Source organism: Staurois parvus, unplaced genomic scaffold (genome assembly GCF_062004578.1).
Source record: "Staurois parvus isolate SC_StPar_1 unplaced genomic scaffold, SC_StPar_1.0 ptg001130l, whole genome shotgun sequence".
Taxonomy (NCBI): Eukaryota; Metazoa; Chordata; class Amphibia; order Anura; family Ranidae; genus Staurois; species Staurois parvus.
In genome coordinates this window covers 1753616-1774573 of record NW_028318926.1, presented here as the reverse complement: position 1 = coordinate 1774573, position 20958 = coordinate 1753616, and the positions used below count along the sequence as shown (strand labels likewise).

At 45.7% G+C, this 20958-nt stretch overlaps 5 non-coding genes across 5 annotated transcripts; all 5 read left to right on the top strand.

The window, feature by feature from the left end:
- The first annotated feature begins 10359 nt into the window (after positions 1-10359).
- Positions 10360-10430, top strand: TRNAG-GCC (transfer RNA glycine (anticodon GCC)). Its single transcript has one exon. It is a non-coding gene; the product is annotated as a tRNA-Gly (tRNA).
- An 889-nt stretch (positions 10431-11319) lies between these two features.
- On the top strand, positions 11320-11392 carry TRNAA-AGC (transfer RNA alanine (anticodon AGC)). The gene has a single exon. It is a non-coding gene; the product is annotated as a tRNA-Ala (tRNA).
- Positions 11393-13016: 1624 nt separating this feature from the next.
- TRNAG-GCC (transfer RNA glycine (anticodon GCC)) lies at positions 13017-13087 on the top strand. Its single transcript has one exon. It is a non-coding gene; the product is annotated as a tRNA-Gly (tRNA).
- Positions 13088-13976: 889 nt separating this feature from the next.
- TRNAA-AGC (transfer RNA alanine (anticodon AGC)) lies at positions 13977-14049 on the top strand. The gene has a single exon. It is a non-coding gene; the product is annotated as a tRNA-Ala (tRNA).
- Positions 14050-15673: 1624 nt separating this feature from the next.
- On the top strand, positions 15674-15744 carry TRNAG-GCC (transfer RNA glycine (anticodon GCC)). The gene has a single exon. It is a non-coding gene; the product is annotated as a tRNA-Gly (tRNA).
- Positions 15745-20958: the final 5214 nt, after the last annotated feature.

Genomic DNA, 20958 nt, shown 5'->3' with positions numbered 1-20958 from the left:
TTGGAGGGAACTAGGGGCTAGCCTTCTGCCCACTGATTAGGGCCCATGGAGAGGGCAGATCATTCTCCAATGATGGACAACAACGCGATGAACGCTGAGAGCGAGGCTTGGATTACAACTCTGTATAAAGACAATAAATCTTCCCTTGCGGAGTGGATGGAAAGATGTCATATTAACCCGGTACAGGTCAATGGTCAGAGGAAATATGGTGGCCCTCGTGCAGACTGGGTTGGAGAAGATCCTCTGTTTGGGACAGAAATATTTATCAACAATCTCCCTCAAGAATCTATGAATAGATCAATGAATTCCACAGTTCAGACTGTTGGAATATTGTATGAGTTTTGTCTTAGGATGGACAGATTAGACAAGTGAAAGCACCTTCTTGAAGGGTCAGTGTCTCGAGGAGGGGCGGAGCCTAACCATGGCGGCTGACGAGAGCCAGATGTAGGAGCTCTCGGACAAGCTCCTTCACCCACCTCCCCAAACCCCTACCTGTGATGTGGAGCTGCGGTGCGGTGATCCCCCTTGGATGGATGGGGGAACCCTGCGGGAGAGCTGATCTGTGAGATGGGATCCGGCTCCGGTGCTCGGGGTGAAGGTGTGTCGGGCAGCGGAGAGATAAGGTGGAGCGGTGCAGCCACGTGGCCGGCCGCTAAGCACCACTGGGAAACCAGGAAGCCGGCCGGTGTTTGGTGCAGAGAGAGAGGAGCTGATCGGCCTCCGGATCTACTCCTTGGAGCACGGCTGCCGACCCAATACCTGGTCCCCTGTTTTAGCGCCGATAGTCTGGTGCCCTGCTGGTAGGCTCACTGCTCGGAGCTCTGCATCCTAGCCCAGTGCTCAGAACCCTGTCAGCCGGTTTCTACCCGGAGCTCTGTCTGCCGGCTTCTTGGCTGGGACCTTGACCGTTGCTGGACTGCTGGGGGTCGTGCTGGTCGGTCCGTTGTTTGGGGCTCTGATGGTTGGCCCATTGCTCTGAGTCCTGCTTCTGAAGGAGGAGAGACACGGGGGATTGGAGAGAGAAAGGAGGAGGATTTTTCTGGAGGAACCCCTAAAACGAACACACTGCCCAGCTGAAGGACAGAGAGAAATGCTGGTCGGGCCCCGAGAAGAAGAGAGATACGAGCAGGGTGAGTGACTCTGACCGAGTCTCAATAAAATTACGTGCTTCTTGTGGGCTGTTGGGAGAGGCAGTGTGTGAGAGAAGAGAGGGGATCCCCTTGAGTGGGAAATATAAAGCAGGGAAAAGGAGAAGAGGAAAGATGAATGAAAAGCTTGAAAATCAAATGAGTGGATAAGTAGTGACGTATATATTAATAGTTATCTCTCCTTGACCCCTGAGCCTATAAAGAAGAATAAGAGCAATAGAAGAATGAAAAATAAAAGCGCAAAAGGAAGTGGGCTAAAAGGGACTCAGACTGGCACTATTAAAAAATACACTTCCCAGGGAAATATAACCCCAGAAAGGACTCAGGGCAAAAGTGGAAAAGGTGAAGTAGATCTAAGCCTGGAAAGTAGCCCTAGACTATCACTAGGCCTTGACATTAGCAGCCAACAAATATCGGCTAATACAGAGATGGAGACAGAGCTACAAATACCAAACAAAAAAGAAATGGCAGAAATGTTCAAAGATCTGGAGAAAACAATAAAACAAGAAATTGTAAATATTCGAAATGATTTGGGACACCTTTTGGTGAGAGTGGAAGAAACGGAGGAAAAAGTCAAAAATCAGTCCCAAATTATTGCCGAATTGGAAAAAGAAATAGTTAACATGGGGAAAGCCCAAGAAAAACTGTTTTATAAGGCTGAGATACAAGAAAATAGGAATAGGAGGAGAAATATTAGGATACGTGGAGTCCCAGAGAATTCTAAAGGAGAAAATTTGCAAGAGATGGTCTGTAAAATATTAAATTCCATAATGGACAGTACTAATATGGAAAAATATAAAATAGAAGGAATTTCTAGACAAGGAAAATTCCAAGGAAATTCGGGAAAGGATAGGCCACGAGATATACTTGTCAAATTTTGTGAATTCCTAGATAAAGATAAAATTTGGAAGAGGATAAAGGGAAAAGCAGTAATTATGTATGAAGGAAAGGACTTACAGATATATGCGGACTTGTCACCAGAGACTTTATGGAGAAGGAGAACCCTTAGACCTCTATTGGAAAGATTGAAAGAACAAAAGGTGCAATATAGATGGGGGACCCCTGAGTGCCTAATAGGATGGAGAAATGGAACTACAGCATATCTTAGGTTCCCAGAAGATTTGAAAAATTTTTGCGACAGACTCAATCTACAAAGAATGGAGATTCCTGGCTGGGAAGAAGAATACTGGGAAATTAGAACGAAAAGAAAAGAGGACTGGCAATTGGTTGGTGGAGGGGGGTGGGGGGGGGAGGGAGAGAGGGAGAGAAATAGTTTTTTTTTTTTTTGTCTCTCTCTCTCACCCTCCTGTCTCTCTCCGCCTTGTCCCTGCCGCCCTCAAACCACTGTTATTGAGATATTTTGGTAGGACTTAGGGGTTAAAGGGGAGGGGGGGAAGGGCGGAAAGCTGTCCAGGGCTGGAGTTTTTCCCCTATAGATTAAATCAAAAGTGGATAGTATTACCACAAATGATCGATAGGCAATCAATAGGCCTAAAAAGAGGGGAGGGGGAGGAAGGGGGGTGGGTTGGGAAAATGGGTGGGAGGGGGGAGGGGATGGGAGTTGGGTGGGACGGGAGTTGGGTGGGAGGGAGGGGAGGAGGTATTGGGTTAATACTCTGCATGACAGAAGGGACAAAGAGGAAGAGGCAATCTGGAAGAGAGATGGAGTTAATTGGGAAAGATGGAAGAAATACAGTTTATAACTTATAATGTGAATGGACTGAGTTGTCCAGGGAAGAGATTTAGGTTGTTTAATGAGTTACATCATAGGGCGACGTCAGTGGTATTTTTACAGGAGACGCATTTTGAGATAGAGGCAAACGTGAAATTGAAATCCAAACACTACCCAATATGGTACTATGCAGATTCTCCAATTAAAAGAGCAAAAGGGGTTGCAATAGGTTTGGCAAAGAATATGAGATTTGAGCTGGAGGATAGAAGAGCCGACCCGGAGGGGAGGTTTTTATTCTTAAAAGGTAGACTTCAGGGGATAGAGTGTACTTTAGTCAATATATACTGCCCTAATAAAAACCCGGAGATATATATGAAGGGTCTGTTGAAAAAATTAATGGAATTCAAAAAAGGGCGTTTGATAGTAGCTGGAGACCTAAATTTCTGTATGGATCCACAAAGGGATAATACCTCTTCTGTGCAGAGAGAGGGGAGTAGGTCTCTGAGAGCTTTGAAGAAAGTGATGCATGAATGTCAACTAGTGGATACCTGGAGAATAACGCATATGAAAGACAGAGACTATACCTTCTTCTCTAATGCACATGAGATATACTCGAGATTAGATTACATCTTAATAGACCATCAACTTATAGATCACCTGGTTAAAATTGACATAGAGACAAGGACGTTCTCGGACCATGCTCCGGTCGTAATGAAAATGGGATGGGGAAGAAGGTGGACTGGAGGATTAGGGTGGAGGTTAAATGAGGTTCTTCTTCTGGATGAGGAGGTAGTTCAGAAAATCGAGAAAGAGATTAAGGTATACTTTAAGGAGAACGAATCAGAGGAAGTATCGATAGCCACAGTCTGGGAAAGCCATAAGGTATTCATAAGAGGAATCTTGATTGCGGCAGGAGCAAGGAAGAAAAAGGAAAGAAGAGAGAGGGTCAGTGGGCTATTAAAAGAAATATTGGACTTAGAGCAGATACATAAGAAGAAAATAACAAAAGATACGAGACAGAAGTTATTGGATAAAAAAGATGAACTAGAGAGGTTGATGGATGAGGAGAAGAGAAGAGTATACAACAGGGTTTTGAACGAGAGATATAGATGGGGAGACAGACCAGGAAGATATCTAATGAGAGCTTTGAATAAAAAGAAAAATAGGAACTATATAGAAAAGATAAAAAGCTCAAAGGGGGAGTTGGTCCACTCAAATAAAGAGATTATTAAAGTGTTTACGGAGTATTACAAAAAGTTATATAATATTAGTCCCCAAGGCCCTCTAAAAGAAACTCAAGAGGGAATTAATAAAAAAAAGATGACATACTTAAAAAATGCGGGATTACCAAAACTAAGTGAAGCACAGTTGAACTCCCTAGACGCAGAAATTTCCCAGGAAGAAATTAAAACAGCATTAAAAAGCACAGGGGGGGGAAAAAGCCCAGGCCCGGATGGTTATACAGTTAAGTACTATAAGAAATTTAGTGAAGTACTGTTACCCAAGCTGGAGAAATATATGAATGCTCTGGGAGGTGGGATGGAAGTGAGGAGAGAATCCCTACAGGCCCATGTAGTGCTTATTCATAAGGAGGGAAAAGATCCATCTCAGTGCTCCAGCTATAGACCTATTTCATTATTGAACACTGACACTAAACTGTATGCAAAGGTGATAGCAAACAGGTTGAGGGACTTGATGCCTGAATGGATACATGGAGACCAGGTGGGCTTTGTACCGGGGAGAGAAGGTAGAGATAACGGCTTGAGAACCCTCATGCTTATTCAGAAAAGTAGAAAAGGGAAAGCCCCGGTGGTGCTCTTGTCAATTGATGCAGAGAAGGCATTTGATAGAGTGGACTGGGGCTTTATGATGGACAACTTAAAAGTACTGGGGATAGGCGATAGAATGCGAGAGTGGATAAGTAAATTATATAGGGAGCCTACTGCAATCATCACGGTAAATGGGGAGAGATCAGAACCCATTGGAATGTCTAATGGTACAAGACAAGGCTGCCCACTATCCCCCCTGCTATATGTATTGTCACTCGAACCTTTGTTGTCAATAATAAGAAATAGTGGATCGGTAAAGGGAATTCAGATAGAATCCATAGAACACAGAGTAGCGGCCTTTGCGGACGACTTATTGTTCTATGTGGGGAACCCCCGAATAACTCTCCCAAATATAATGAAGATTCTGAAGGAGTACGGTGAACTATCAAATTTAAAAATTAATCCAACGAAAACAGAGATCCTGAATATTAATATATCAAAGAACGAAAAAGAAAAACTACAAAAAGAATTCCCCTTTATATGGAGAGAAAAAGAGATAAAATACCTAGGAATAAAACTCACTGCCTCATCTAAGCATCTGTATAGATTAAACTATATCTCTTTGATAAATGAGATCAGGGAAGATTTAAAAAGACTGGAAGGTGGAAATCCATCCTGGATAGGACGTATAAACTTAGTCAAAATGGTAATTATGCCTAAAATACTGTATAGATTTCAAATGGTACCAATTAAAATCCCAGAAGCCTTCTTTAAGATAATGAAAAAAATGTTAACAAGATACATATGGAAGAATAAAAAACCCAGAATAGCATATGAAACATTGAGCAGGACTAAAGAGAAAGGGGGATTGGGTCTACCAGATGTCAAGAGATACTATAAAGCAGTGGTTTTAGCAAGAATATATGACTGGACATTTAACCATAAGGGGAAAAGTTGGGTAACAATTGAAAATGATCTTAGTGGCGTTAGATTGAACCAGATGATATGGGTTCCACCACAGTTTAGGGGAATCAAAGAAAGCACAAGTATCTACACTCTAAATGTTCTTAGGATATGGGACAATTTACACAAAAACATGAAATGGGAATTTAATTCTATTTTAATGCCTCTCACAAATACTGATTACTTTCCTCCGGGAAAAAATAAGATATCAGGGAGATGGTTTAGAAAGGAGGATACCCAACTGACAGATGTTCTGGTGGAGGGGGAATTGAGACCACTTAAAGATTTAATAGAGAATAAGGGAGATATTTTTATTAGAATAGATGAGTGGAAATATCATCAATTGAAATGTTTTATTGGAATTCTACCGAAACCCCTGAGAGTAAAACAGGAGTGGAATATGTTGGAAAGGTTGTTAGAGACACGAAGGGATGGGAAGCACGGTATTTCAAAAGTGTATAGAATACTCACAGAATTAGACACAAACACAAAGTTAATTTTTATCACAAAATGGGAAAGAGATATGGGAGTTGGGTTTGATGAAGATAGACAGGGAAAGATGTTTAGATTGATACACGATAATGTGAGTATGAGAGAGGTTGAGGTTAATTATAAGTGCGTGACACGATGGCACATTACACCGAGTGTAGAGCACAAGATGAATGGGGAGAATTCAAATAAGTGTTGGAGAGGATGTGGAGAGTTGGGCACGGTGTTTCACATATGGTGGGAATGTCCGAAAATCCAGGCTTTTTGGAAGATAATAGTCAAATTGATTAAAGAAATAACTGAAATTGACATAGGCTTAGACCCAACGACGTGCCTCCTACACAATGTGGAGACATCAGTAAATAAATATAAAGACTCAGGTATTTGGTATTTCTTGAATGCGGCGAAAGGGTTGATACCTAAGTTTTGGCGGAAGGCTGAGGTACCGAAGGAGGAAGACTGGATTAATAGAGTAAACCAGATAGGTAGAATGGAAAGATCATACCATATACAGGAAGATAAGATGAGAGTTTATTTCAGGAGATGGGAAAAATGGGAAAGAGCAGGATTGAAAGAGAAATATAGGAAAATATGAACTAGGATGTTAGCAAAAAATTAATAAGCCTCAAGGAGTAGAATGGGCTAGAGTCTGCAGAGGGGGAGGAGGGGGGATGAGGGGTGGGAAGGGGGGGTAGTGGGATGGGAAAGAAAAGAGTTTTTAGTAAGGGAAAGATAGAAATGTTATAAATGTTTATTTGTTTGAGAATTTTTTCCCTTTTTGGGTTTTTGTATTAACATGAAAAATTTAATAAATATTTAAATAAAAAAGACAAGTGAAAGCAAAGAGCTGAAAGACAGCACGTGTAGGGGACTTGGTGCATTGAGGGCTGGGTTTGTTGCCGGGCTGTCTGCGGTGTGCTCCCCGATTAATCAAAGCATTTTCTGGGTGAAAGAAAGCCCTTTGCCTAAGCAAAGAAAGAGAGATTGCCAGAGAAAAAGGTCAACTTAGCAGAGGATGGTTTCGATCCATCGACCTCTGGGTTATGGGCCCAGCACGCTTCCGCTGCGCCACTCTGCTCCAGGCCGGAAGACCCAGCAAAAATAGGAGGATGTTATATGCTACCGGTCCTACGGGACAAAAACTTTGTGAAATTCTTTGGCTGGGAGGCAACCTCGCCTGCCGCTCCACGGCCACTTTCCACATTCTGCTTATAGAAGGCTTTCATGGGAAAAGATCGGTTCCTCTCTGTTTCAGGCAGCTCCTATTGACTTTGCAGAGTCTCACATCAGGCCAATGTGGAGCCCCTCTAAAGATCTCCTACGGATGTGAATGGGGAGTGGGTCCATCCGGCAAAGTCGCAAGGTAGATTAATAGGCACTGACATTGATTTTGACAAGTCAACCCCAAGTCAAAGGTACTTAGAAAAAGCTCTGGCCCAGTCTTGGGGCTTTTCTTCTCCAATGGAAAGGCTTTCTAGCCTCAAAGACGCAATGGGCTGTCCTACATGTTCACAGTGGTGGTGTGTACGGCTGAAGAAAGGCATGTCTTTGGGTGGACTTGACCCACATCTGAATGTATTCACAGAGATGGTTACCATGGCCTAAAGCAGCACCTTTTAGCACCTGTCAGGCCAGGGAAGCCACATGTGTCCTGCCAAAGAGCATAGGTGGTTCAGTGGTAGAATTCTCGCCTGCCACGCGGGAGGCCCGGGTTCGATTCCCGGCCAATGCAATTATGCTCACTTTCTATCCAGCTATCGCCTCACAGGTAGCTCAGTATCCCGCCGCCCCCAGATATCCAGTACCTTGGAAGGTGTCAAGGCTCATGTGTATTGTCTAGAACCTGCTAGTCGGTGTGAGCCTTTTTGAAACCACCTCCTTCAAATGACATCATGGAAAGCCATGGGGCCATACCGAAGGAAATGGTTGTTAGTCGCCCACGGACATGCTTGGAGGTGCCACTCTGCCACCAAGGGTTCCCTGGATAACACCAGAACCCTCGCTACTGGCTGGAGAAGGAGCTTCTTCCCAAGGGATTCTGCTGTCCAAAGTCTCAGGAAAGAAAAAAGGGACCTCTGTGGAGGAAGAGTGAAAACCTTTGAAATTGGGAAAATGGAGGCTGTCTTGGTGTCTAGCGGCCACAGCCTAACCCATCAATGCTGACACGGGGAGGTGCCTGGAGATATAGCTATCTAACGTGGTAGGTGTTCTGATGCCATCTGATGGTTGGTTTCCAGATTGCATTCTGGGTGATCTTAGATGTATATACAGCATTTAAATGTGAAGCTGCAAGTAGTAAAAAATGAGGAAATATATCTATGCTTTGAGTCTGTGGAATGTAGACCTAATGTGTCATGTCAATAAGCAGCGTACGGGGTAAAAAGGTGATTTTTAATCCTTTGCGCTTGAAGATTGCATCTCTGGCAACAGTGCTAGTGAGAGAGGCAATTGTTGGTGGCAGTGAAGGAGTTGATTGCTGGCAGGTGGTATATAGCACTGGGATGCTGCATTGTGCTGTGCTGAATGAAACACAGTTACACAAAACAGATGGTGGACTTTATGCCGCGTAGCACATAAGAGAGCAGTGATCAACGAGAGCGCAAAGAAAGCACCGGAGCCAAGGGGGATTAGTTCAAGTGGTAGAGCGCTCGCTTAGCATGCGAGAGGTAGCGGGATCAATGCCCGCATCCTCCAAAGGAAAGCCCTCACGTGGGGTGACCTGCTTTGGATTTTTTTTTTCTTCAGGCTCGGCACTGAGCGCTGTGGGAAAAGCCTCGCCTCTCTAGTCAAAAGGCCAAGCAGGAGTCATCCTCGTAACATGTGCCATGGCGTTGACACTCTCGGGCAGATGTGGCTTCAGCCCATAAATTGACACAGAAGGACTAACACAAAGCATAAAGTGCTTGCTTTGCCTGCCAGAAGTCGCGCAAGGCAGTGTTGGACCAAAGCAATCTATTACCCAAAGCACGGCCAGCCTTCCATGGCCAAGAGACAATATTCCATTAGTGCAAAAAGTGCAAGTGCCATGTAGAAGCTGAGAGGTTTCCACTGGTTTTATCACCACAATCACGTCCCACTTCCTTGACACAGAAGTGTCACAGACCCAACCAGAACAGGGCTTTTGGAGGGAACTAGGGGCTAGCCTTCTGCCCACTGATTAGGGCCCATGGAGAGAGCAGATCATTCTCCAATGATGGACAACAACGCGATGAACGCTGAGAGCGAGGCTTGGATTACAACTCTGTATAAAGACAATAAATCTTCCCTTGCGGAGTGGATGGAAAGATGTCATATTAACCCGCTACAGGTCAATGGTCAGAGGAAATATGGTGGCCCTCGTGCAGACTGGGTTGGAGAAGATCCTCTGTTTGGGACAGAAATATTTATCAGCAATCTCCCTCAAGAAATCTATGAATAGATCAATGAATTCCACAGTTCAGACTGTTGGAATATTGTATGAGTTTTGTCTTAGGATGGACAGATTAGACAAGTGAAAGCAAAGAGCTGAAAGACAGCACGTGTAGGGGACTTGGCGCATTGAGGGCTGGGTTTGTTGCCGGGCTGTCTGCGGTGTGCTCCCCGATTAATCAAAGCATTTTCTGGGTGAAAGAAAGCCCTTTGCCTAAGCAAAGAAAGAGAGATTGCCAGAGAAAAAGGTCAACTTAGCAGAGGATGGTTTCGATCCATCGACCTCTGGGTTATGGGCCCAGCACGCTTCCGCTGCGCCACTCTGCTCCAGGCCAAAAGACCCTGCAAAAATAGGAGGATGTAATATGCTACCGGTCCTACGGGACAAAAACTTCAGGAAATTCTTTGGCTGGGAGGCAACCTCGCCTGCCGCTCCACGGCCATTTTCCACATTCTGCTTATAGAAGGCTTTCATGGGAAAAGATCGGTTCCTCTCTGTTTCAGGCAGCTCCTATTGACTTTGCAGAGTCTCACATCAGGCCAATGTGGAGCCCCTCTAAAGATCTCCTACGGATGTGAATGGGGAGTGGGTCCATCCGGCAAAGTCGCAAGGTAGATTAATAGGCACTGACATTGATTTTGACAAGTCAACCCCAAGTCAAAGGTACTTAGAAAAAGCTCTGGCCCCGTCTTGGGGCTTTTCTTCTCCAATGGAAAGGCTTTCTAGCCTCAAAGACGCAATGGGCTGTCCTACATGTTCACAGTGGTGGTGTGTACGGCTGAAGAAAGGCATGTCTTTGGGTGAACTTGACCCACATCTGAATGTATTCACAGAGATGGTTACCATGGCCTAAAGCAGCACCTTTTAGCACCTGTCAGGCCAGGGAAGCCACATGTGTCCTGCCAAAGAGCATTGGTGGTTCAGTGGTAGAATTCTCGCCTGCCACGTGGGAGGCCCGGGTTCGATTCCCGGCCAATGCAATTATGCTCACTTTCTATCCAGCTATCGCCTCACAGGTAGCTCAGTATCCCGCCGCCCCCAGATATCCAGTACCTTGGAAGGTGTCAAGGCTCATGTGTATTGTCTAGAACCTGCTAGTCGGTGTGAGCCTTTTTGAAACCACCTCCTTCAAATGACATCATGGAAAGCCATGGGGCCATACCGAAGGAAATGGTTGTTAGTCGCCCACGGACATGCTTGGAGGTGCCACTCTGCCACCAAGGGTTCCATGGATAACACCAGAACCCTCGCTACTGGCTGGAGAAGGAGCTTCTTCCCAAGGGATTCTGCTGTCCAAAGTCTCAGGAAAGAAAAAAGGGACCTCTGTGGAGGAAGAGTGAAAACCTTTGAAATTGGGAAAATGGAGGCTGTCTTGGTGTCTAGCGGCCACAGCCTAACCCATCAATGCTGACACGGGGAGGTGCCTGGAGATATAGCTATCTAACGTGGTAGGTGTTCTGATGCCATCTGATGGTTGGTTTCCAGATTGCATTCTGGGTGATCTTAGATGTATATACAGCATTTAAATGTGAAGCTGCAAGTAGTAAAAAATGAGGAAATATATCTATGCTTTGAGTCTGTGGAATGTAGACCTAATGTGTCATGTCAATAAGCAGCGTACGGGGTAAAAAGGTGATTTTTAATCCTTTGCGCTTGAAGATTGCATCTCTGGCAACAGTGCTAGTGAGAGAGGCAATTGTTGGTGGCAGTGAAGGAGTTGATTGCTGGCAGGTGGTATATAGCACTGGGATGCTGCATTGTGCTGTGCTGAATGAAACACAGTTACACAAAACAGATGGTGGACTTTATGCCGCGTAGCACATAAGAGAGCAGTGATCAACAAGAGCGCAAAGAAAGCACCGGAGCCAAGGGGGATTAGCTCAAGTGGTAGAGCGCTCGCTTAGCATGCGAGAGGTAGCGGGATCAATGCCCGCATCCTCCAAAGGAAAGCCCTTACGTGGGGTGACCTGCTTTGGATTTTTTTTTTCTTCAGGCTCGGCACTGAGCGCTGTGGGAAAAGCCTCGCCTCTCTAGTCAAAAGGCCAAGCAGGAGTCATCCTCGTAACATGTGCCATGGCGTTGACACTCTCGGGCAGATGTGGCTTCAGCCCATAAATTGACACAGAAGGACTAACACAAAGCATAAAGTGCTTGCTTTGCCTGCCAGAAGTCGCGCAAGGCAGTGTTGGACCAAAGCAATCTATTACCCAAAGCACGGCCAGCCTTCCATGGCCAAGAGACAATATTCCATTAGTGCAAAAAGTGCAAGTGCCATGTAGAAGCTGAGAGGTTTCCACTGGTTTTATCACCACAATCACGTCCCACTTCCTTGACACAGAAGTGTCACAGACCCAACCAGAACAGGGCTTTTGGAGGGAACTAGGGGCTAGCCTTCTGCCCACTGATTAGGGCCCATGGAGAGAGCAGATCATTCTCCAATGATGGACAACAACGCGATGAACGCTGAGAGCGAGGCTTGGATTACAACTCTGTATAAAGACAATAAATCTTCCCTTGCGGAGTGGATGGAAAGATGTCATATTAACCCGGTACAGGTCAATGGTCAGAGGAAATATGGTGGCCCTCGTGCAGACTGGGTTGGAGAAGATCCTCTGTTTGGGACAGAAATATTTATCAACAATCTCCCTCAAGAAATCTATGAATAGATCAATGAATTCCACAGTTCAGACTGTTGGAATATTGTATGAGTTTTGTCTTAGGATGGACAGATTAGACAAGTGAAAGCAAAGAGCTGAAAGACAGCACGTGTAGGGGACTTGGCGCATTGAGGGCTGGGTTTGTTGCCGGGCTGTCTGCGGTGTGCTCCCCGATTAATCAAAGCATTTTCTGGGTGAAAGAAAGCCCTTTGCCTAAGCAAAGAAAGAGAGATTGCCAGAGAAAAAGGTCAACTTAGCTGAAGATGGTTTCGATCCATCGACCTCTTGGTTATGGGCCCAGCACGCTTCTGCTGCGCCACTCTGCTCCAGGCAGGAAGACCCAGCAAAAATAGGAGGATGTAATATGCTACCGGTCCTACGGGACAAAAACTTCAGGAAATTCTTTGGCTGGGAGGCAACCTCGCCTGCCGCTCCACGGCCACTTTCCACATTCTGCTTATAGAAGGCTTTCATGGGAAAAGATCGGTTCCTCTCTGTTTCAGGCAGCTCCTATTGACTTTGCAGAGTCTCACATCAGGCCAATGTGGAGCCCCTCTAAAGATCTCCTACGGATGTGAATGGGGAGTGGGTCCATCCGGCAAAGTCGCAAGGTAGATTAATAGGCACTGACATTGATTTTGACAAGTCAACCCCAAGTCAAAGGCACTTAGAAAAAGCTCTGGCCCAGTCTTGGGGCTTTTCTTCTCCAATGGAAAGGCTTTCTAGCCTCAAAGACGCAATGGGCTGTCCTACATGTTCACAGTGGTGATGTGTACGGCTGAAGAAAGGCATGTCTTTGGGTGGACTTGACCCACATCTGAATGTATTCACAGAGATGGTTACCATGGCCTAAAGCAGCACCTTTTAGCACCTGTCAGGCCAGGGAAGCCACATGTGTCCTGCCAAAGAGCATTGGTGGTTCAGTGGTAGAATTCTCGCCTGCCACGCGGGAGGCCCGGGTTCGATTCCCGGCCAATGCAATTATGCTCACTTTCTATCCAGCTATCGCCTCACAGGTAGCTCAGTATCCCGCCGCCCCCAGATATTCAGTACCTTGGAAGGTGTCAAGGCTCATGTGTATTGTCTAGAAACTGCTAGTCGGTGTGAGCCTTTTTGAAACCACCTCCTTCAAATGACATCATGGAAAGCCATGGGGCCATACCGAAGGAAATGGTTGTTAGTCGCCCACGGACATGCTTGGAGGTGCCACTCTGCCACCAAGGGTTCCATGGATAACACCAGAACCCTCGCTACTGGCTGGAGAAGGAGCTTCTTCCCAAGGGATTCTGCTGTCCAAAGTCTCAGGAAAGAAAAAAGGGACCTCTGTGGAGGAAGAGTGAAAACCTTTGAAATTGGGAAAATGGAGGCTGTCTTGGTGTCTAGCGGCCACAGCCTAACCCATCAATGCTGACACGGGGAGGTGCCTGGAGATATAGCTATCTAACGTGGTAGGTGTTCTGATGCCATCTGATGGTTGGTTTCCAGATTGCATTCTGGGTGATCTTAGATGTATATACAGCATTTAAATGTGAAGCTGCAAGTAGTAAAAAATGAGGAAATATATCTATGCTTTGAGTCTGTGGAATGTAGACCTAATGTGTCATGTCAATAAGCAGCGTACGGGGTAAAAAGGTGATTTTTAATCCTTTGCGCTTGAAGATTGCATCTCTGGCAACAGTGCTAGTGAGAGAGGCAATTGTTGGTGGCAGTGAAGGAGTTGATTGCTGGCAGGTGGTATATAGCACTGGGATGCTGCATTGTGCTGTGCTGAATGAAACACAGTTACACAAAACAGATGGTGGACTTTATGCCGCGTAGCACATAAGAGAGCAGTGATCAACGAGAGCGCAAAGAAAGCACCGGAGCCAAGGGGGATTAGCTCAAGTGGTAGAGCGCTCGCTTAGCATGCGAGAGGTAGCGGGATCAATGCCCGCATCCTCCAAAGGAAAGCCCTCACGTGGGGTGACCTGCTTTGGATTTTTTTTTTCTTCAGGCTCGGCATTGAGCGCTGTGGGAAAAGCCTCGCCTCTCTAGTCAAAAGGCCAAGCAGGAGTCATCCTCGTAACATGTGCCATGGCGTTGACACTCTCGGGCAGATGTGGCTTCAGCCCATAAATTGACACAGAAGGACTAACACAAAGCATAAAGTGCTTGCTTTGCCTGCCAGAAGTCGCGCAAGGCAGTGTTGGACCAAAGCAATCTATTACCCAAAGCACGGCCAGCCTACCATGGCCAAGAGACAATATTCCATTAGTGCAAAAAGTGCAAGTGCCATGTAGAAGCTGAGAGGTTTCCACTGGTTTTATCACCACAATCACGTCCCACTTCCTTGACACAGAAGTGTCACAGACCCAACCAGAACAGGGCTTTTGGAGGGAACTAGGGGCTAGCCTTCTTCCCACTGATAAGGGCCCATGGAGAGAGCAGATCATTCTCCAATGATGGACAACAACGCGATGAACGCTGAGAGCGAGGCTTGGATTACAACTCTGTATAAAGACAATAAATCTTCCCTTGCGGAGTGGATGGAAAGATGTCATATTAACCCGGTACAGGTCAATGGTCAGAGGAAATATGGTGGCCCTCGTGCAGACTGGGTTGGAGAAGATCCTCTGTTTGGGACAGAAATATTTATCAACAATCTCCCTCAAGAAATCTATGAATAGATCAATGAATTCCACAGTTCAGACTGTTGGAATATTGTATGAGTTTTGTCTTAGGATGGACAGATTAGACAAGTGAAAGCAAAGAGCTGAAAGACAGCACGTGTAGGGGACTTGGCGCATTGAGGGCTGGGTTTGTTGCCGGGCTGTCTGCGGTGTGCTCCCCGATTAATCAAAGCATTTTCTGGGTGAAAGAAAGCCCTTTGCCTAAGCAAAGAAAGAGAGATTGCCAGAGAAAAAGGTCAACTTAGCAGAGGATGGTTTTGATCCATTGACCTCTGGGTTATGGGCCCAGCACGCTTCCGCTGCGCCACTCTGCTCCAGGCTGGAAGACCCAGCAAAAATAGGAGGATGTAATATGCTACCGGTCCTACGGGACAAAAACTTCAGGAAATTCTTTGGCTGGGAGGCAACCTCGCCTGCCGCTCCACGGCCACTTTCCACATTCTGCTTATAGAAGGCTTTCATGGGAAAAGATCGGTTCCTCTCTGTTTCAGGCAGCTCCTATTGACTTTGCAGAGTCTCACATCAGGCCAATGTGGAGCCCCTCTAAAGATCTCCTACGGATGTGAATGGGGAGTGGGTCCATCCGGCAAAGTCGCAAGGTAGATTAATAGGCACTGACATTGATTTTGACAAGTCAACCCCAAGTCAAAGGTACTTAGAAAAAGCTCTGGCCCAGTCTTGGGGCTTTGCTTCTCCAATGGAAAGGCTTTCTAGCCTCAAAGACGCAATGGGCTGTCCTACATGTTCACAGTGGTGGTGTGTACGGCTGAAGAAAGGCATGTCTTTGGGTGGACTTGACCCACATCTGAATGTATTCACAGAGATGGTTACCATGGCCTAAAGCAGCACCTTTTAGCACCTGTCAGGCCAGGGAAGCCACATGTGTCCTGCCAAAGAGCATTGGTGGTTCAGTGGTAGAATTCTCGCCTGCCACGCGGGAGGCCCGGGTTCGATTCCCGGCCAATGCAATTATGCTCACTTTCTATCCAGCTATCGCCTCACAGGTAGCTCAGTATCCCACCGCCCCCAGATATCCAGTACCTTGGAAGGTGTCAAGGCTCATGTGTATTGTCTAGAACAGCAATGGGCAAACTACGGCCCGCGGGCCGTATACGGCCCGGCGGACCTTTTAATCCGGCCCGCGGAGCTAGGCTCCCGCAAGGCCAGTGGTCGGCAAGCCGCGGCTCTTTACAAATTTAGATGCGGCTCTCCTGTGTGCCGGGCGCCCGCTCCCCTCCCTCCTCTCCTCCTCTCCCCTCCCTCCTCTCCTCCTCTCCCCTCCTCTCCTCTCGGATGGCCGCCCCCCCTCTCGGATGGCCGCCCCCCTCCCTCCTCTCGGACGTCAGGACTCTGCAGCTGTCAGGATGTAGGCGGGGCAGCCAGGATGTAGGCGGGGCAGCGTGACGAACTCCTCTCACAGTCCTCCCTGAAGACCAGAACGGCGCGGGAATACGAGAGGAACGCGCGGACCAAAGGTAAGTGAATTGACACAGGGGGGGGACTTACTATATGGGGGATGAATTACTATATGGGGGACTTACTATATGGGGGACTTACTATATGGGGAATGAATTACTATATGGAGGACTTACTATATGGGGAATGAATTACTATATGGGGGACTTACTATATGGGGGACTTACTATATGGGGAATGAATTACTATATGGAGGACTTACTATATGGGGAATGAATTACTATATGGGGGACTTACTATATGGGGAATGAATTACTATATGGAGGACTTACTATATGGGGAATGAATTACTATATGGGGGACTTACTATATGGGGGATGAATTACTATATGGGGGACTTACTATATGGGGAATGAATTACTATATGGAGGACTTACTATATGGGGAATGAATTACTATATGGGGGACTTACTATATGGGGGATGAATTACTATATGGGGGATGAATTAATATGGGGGATGAATTAATATGGGGGATGAATTACTATGTGGGGGATGAATTACTATGTGGGGGATGAATTACTATGGGGGATGAATTACTATATGGGGGATGAATTACTATAGGGGGGATGAATTACTATGGGGGACGAATTACTATATGGGGGACGAATTACTATATGGGGGACGAATTACTATATGGGGGATGAATTACTATATGGGGGATGAATTACTATATGGGGGATGAATTACTATGGGGGATGAATTACTATATGGGGGATGAATTACTATGGGGGATGAATTACTATATGGGGGATGAATTACTATATGGGGGATTAATTACTATGGGGGATTAATTACTATGCTTACTATGGGGGAATATTACTATACTTACTATGGATGACACATACACATCATTCATCTACTCTTGGTCCGGCCCCCGGGTCCAATATATGAACCCATTGCGGCCCTCAAGTCAAAAAGTTTGCCCACCCCTGGTCTAGAACCTGCTAGTCGGTGTGAGCCTTTTTGAAACCACCTCCTTCAAATGACATCATGGAAAGCCATGGGGCCATACCGAAGGAAATGGTTGTTAGTCGCCCACGGACATGCTTGGAGGTGCCACTCTGCCACCAAGGGTTCCATGGATAACACCAGAACCCTCACTACTGGCTGGAGAAGGAGCTTCTTCCCAAGGGATTCTGCTGTCCAAAGTCTCAGGAAAGAAAAAAGGGACCTCTGTGGAGGAAGAGTGAAAACCTTTGAAATTGGGAAAATGGAGGCTGTCTTGGTGTCTAGCGGCCACAGCCTAACCCATCAATGCTGACACGGGGAGGTGCCTGGAGATATAGCTATCTAACGTGGTAGGTGTTCTGATGCCATCTGATGGTTGGTTTCCAGATTGCATTCTGGGTGATCTTAGATGTATATACAGCATTTAAATGTGAAGCTGCAAGTAGTAAAAAATGAGGAAATATATCTATGCTTTGAGTCTGTGGAATGTAGACCTAATGTGTCATGTCAATAAGCAGCGTACGGGGTAAAAAGGTGATTTTTAATCCTTTGCGCTTGAAGATTGCATCTCTGGCAACAGTGCTAGTGAGAGAGGCAATTGTTGGTGGCAGTGAAGGAGTTGATTGCTGGCAGGTGGTATATAGCACTGGGATGCTGCATTGTGCTGTGCTGAATGAAACACAGTTACACAAAACAGATGGTGGACTTTATGCCGCGTAGCACATAAGAGAGCAGTGATCAACGAGAGCGCAAAGAAAGCACCGGAGCCAAGGGGGATTAGCTCAAGTGGTAGAGCGCTCGCTTAGCATGCGAGAGGTAGCAGGATCAATGCCCGCATCCTCCAAAGGAAAGCCCTCACGTGGGGTAACCTGCTTTGGATTTTTTTTTTCTTCAGGCTCGGCACTGAGCGCTGTGGGAAAAGCCTCGCCTCTCTAGTCAAAAGGCCAAGCAGGAGTCATCCTCGTAACATGTGCCATGGCGTTGACACTCTCGGGCAGATGTGGCTTCAGCCCATAAATTGACACAGAAGGACTAACACAAAGCATAAAGTGCTTGCTTTGCCTGCCAGAAGTCGCGCAAGGCAGTGTTGGACCAAAGCAATCTATTACCCAAAGCACGGCCAGCCTTCCATGGCCAAGAGACAATATTCCATTAGTGCAAAAAGTGCAAGTGCCATGTAGAAGCTGAGAGGTTTCCACTGGTTTTATCACCACAATCACGTCCCACTTCCTTGACACAGAAGTGTCACAGACCCAACCAGAACAGGGCTTTTGGAGGGAACTAGGGGCTAGCCTTCTTCCCACTGATTAGGGCCCATGGAGAGAGCAGATCATTCTCCAATGATGGACAACAACGCGATGAACGCTGAGAGCGAGGCTTGGATTACAACTCTGTATAAAGACAATAAATCTTCCCTTGCGGAGTGGATGGAAAGATGTCATATTAACCCGGTACAGGTCAATGGTCAGAGGAAATATGGTGGCCCTCGTGCAGACTGGGTTGGAGAAGATCCTCTGTTTGGGACAGAAATATTTATCAACAATCTCCCTCAAGAAATCTATGAATAGATCAATGAATTCCACAGTTCAGACTGTTGGAATATTGTATGAGTTTTGTCTTAGGATGGACAGATTAGACAAGTGAAAGCAAAGAGCTGAAAGACAGCACGTGTAGGGGACTTGGCGCATTGAGGGCTGGGTTTGTTGCCGGGCTGTCTGCGGTGTGCTCCCCGATTAATCAAAGCATTTTCTGGGTGAAAGAAAGCCCTTTGCCTAAGCAAAGAAAGAGAGATTGCCAGAGAAAAAGGTCAACTTAGCAGAGGATGGTTTCGATCCATCGACCTCTGGGTTATGGGCCCAGCACGCTTCCGCTGCGCCACTCTGCTCCAGGCCAGAAGACCCAGCAAAAATAGGAGGATGTAATATGCTACCGGTCCTACGGGACAAAAACTTCAGGAAATTCTTTGGCTGGGAGGCAACCTCGCCTGCCGCTCCACGGCCACTTTCCACATTCTGCTTATAGAAGGCTTTCATGGGAAAAGATCGGTTCCTCTCTGTTTCAGGCAGCTCCTATTGACTTTGCAGAGTCTCACATCAGGCCAATGTGGAGCCCCTCTAAAGATCTCCTACGGATGTGAATGGGGAGTGGGTCCATCCGGCAAAGTCGCAAGGTAGATTAATAGGCACTGACATTGATTTTGACAAGTCAACCCCAAGTCAAAGGTACTTAGAAAAAGCTCTGGCCCAGTCTTGGGGCTTTTCTTCTCCAATGGAAAGGCTTTCTAGCCTCAAAGACGCAATGGGCTGTCCTACATGTTCACAGTGGTGGTGTGTACGGCTGAAGAAAGGCATGTCTTTGGGTGGACTTGACCCACATCTGAATTGTTGTGGACTTTTGAATCACGTCTCAAAAATATGACTTTTATCAAGACATAATATTATGTGGCAAACAGCTCAGTATAGCCGGATGCTAAGAGTTAATTTTGTCTTGGTTGAACCATCAAGGATTCTAGTTAAGAAATGGAGAATGGGGGAAGTGAGTCTTTTCCAAGACAATAAGCCTGTTTGAACTGTCAACAAGGACTATTTGTATATGGAGGTTGAGAAGAATGCACATACAGAAAAGTCAAACACATAGCCAGATAGGACTTTGACTTTTAAACATTTCAACAAGAATGAGACGGGAACTCAACTGGTTGAAAGCTTAACCAAAACCTGTAGAGTGTGATGAACTAACAGACCTCTGAAACTATTACCATATACTATTGTTCACCAAGGGTGAAAGCATTAACAATTGTTTACCATGAGTCCAATACAAGGGCCATGCAAACAGAGAGTTTTTTTTCCTACACAGAGAAAATGTTGATTCTGAAACAAAGGGGTGAAATTCAGGACATTTAAGTTTAAAAGTTCACTGTATATCATGACAAAAATATACTACAAAAACATATCATAAATAAGATGTTATAGATTTTAAACACCACTAAATACTCAGTAATGGGAACTATATATCACTAATTTGAGTATTGAGATGATGGGAAGTAAGATGTATTATAGACTAGCATTAGTTACATGTCTTATCAGGAAACAAACAGGATGGTACTTCAAGGAGGAATAACCGAATATACACCTATATTCCATGGTCCCTATTTAGAATAATATAGGTATCACTGCTATATCTGGATAGAGCCCTATATTTTATTCCTGAAATTACCTGAAGATTCCACCCAAGGTATGAGTCATCTCAAATACTCACATTGTTCTGTGATACATGACCGCCACCTGGCGGGCAGGTGAGAAATAGCTTATGTACACACATTTCTCAACTAGCCAATCAGGAAGCCTGGTGGGAAGGTATCTTAGAACAATGGACTAGTGGATATAAAAGCCCATGTGCTTTAAGGAAAAGAAAGATCCCTCATAAAAACCTCATGGAAAGACCTGACATCTGAAAAAGATCTGCTGAATAACTACTCTTCCATCTTTTCAAACTTCCTAAAACTTTAAACCTCTAATCTGATAACTTCCTACATTCTCCCCTACTGAATCTATCACTTGCCCTATATATCAGTCTAAAGGCGTTCCACTGCCAGCTAAATCCACGGGAGAGTTGCCTAGTCTGAATTCCGTGTGTGGTGAGATATTTATTTGATTTTTGTATTAATTATGTTCTCTGTTGTGTGGAATCATAAAATTACCTCAGTGTATCATAACAATATTGAGTAGTTAGATCTATGTAGAAAGATACTGTGTTACT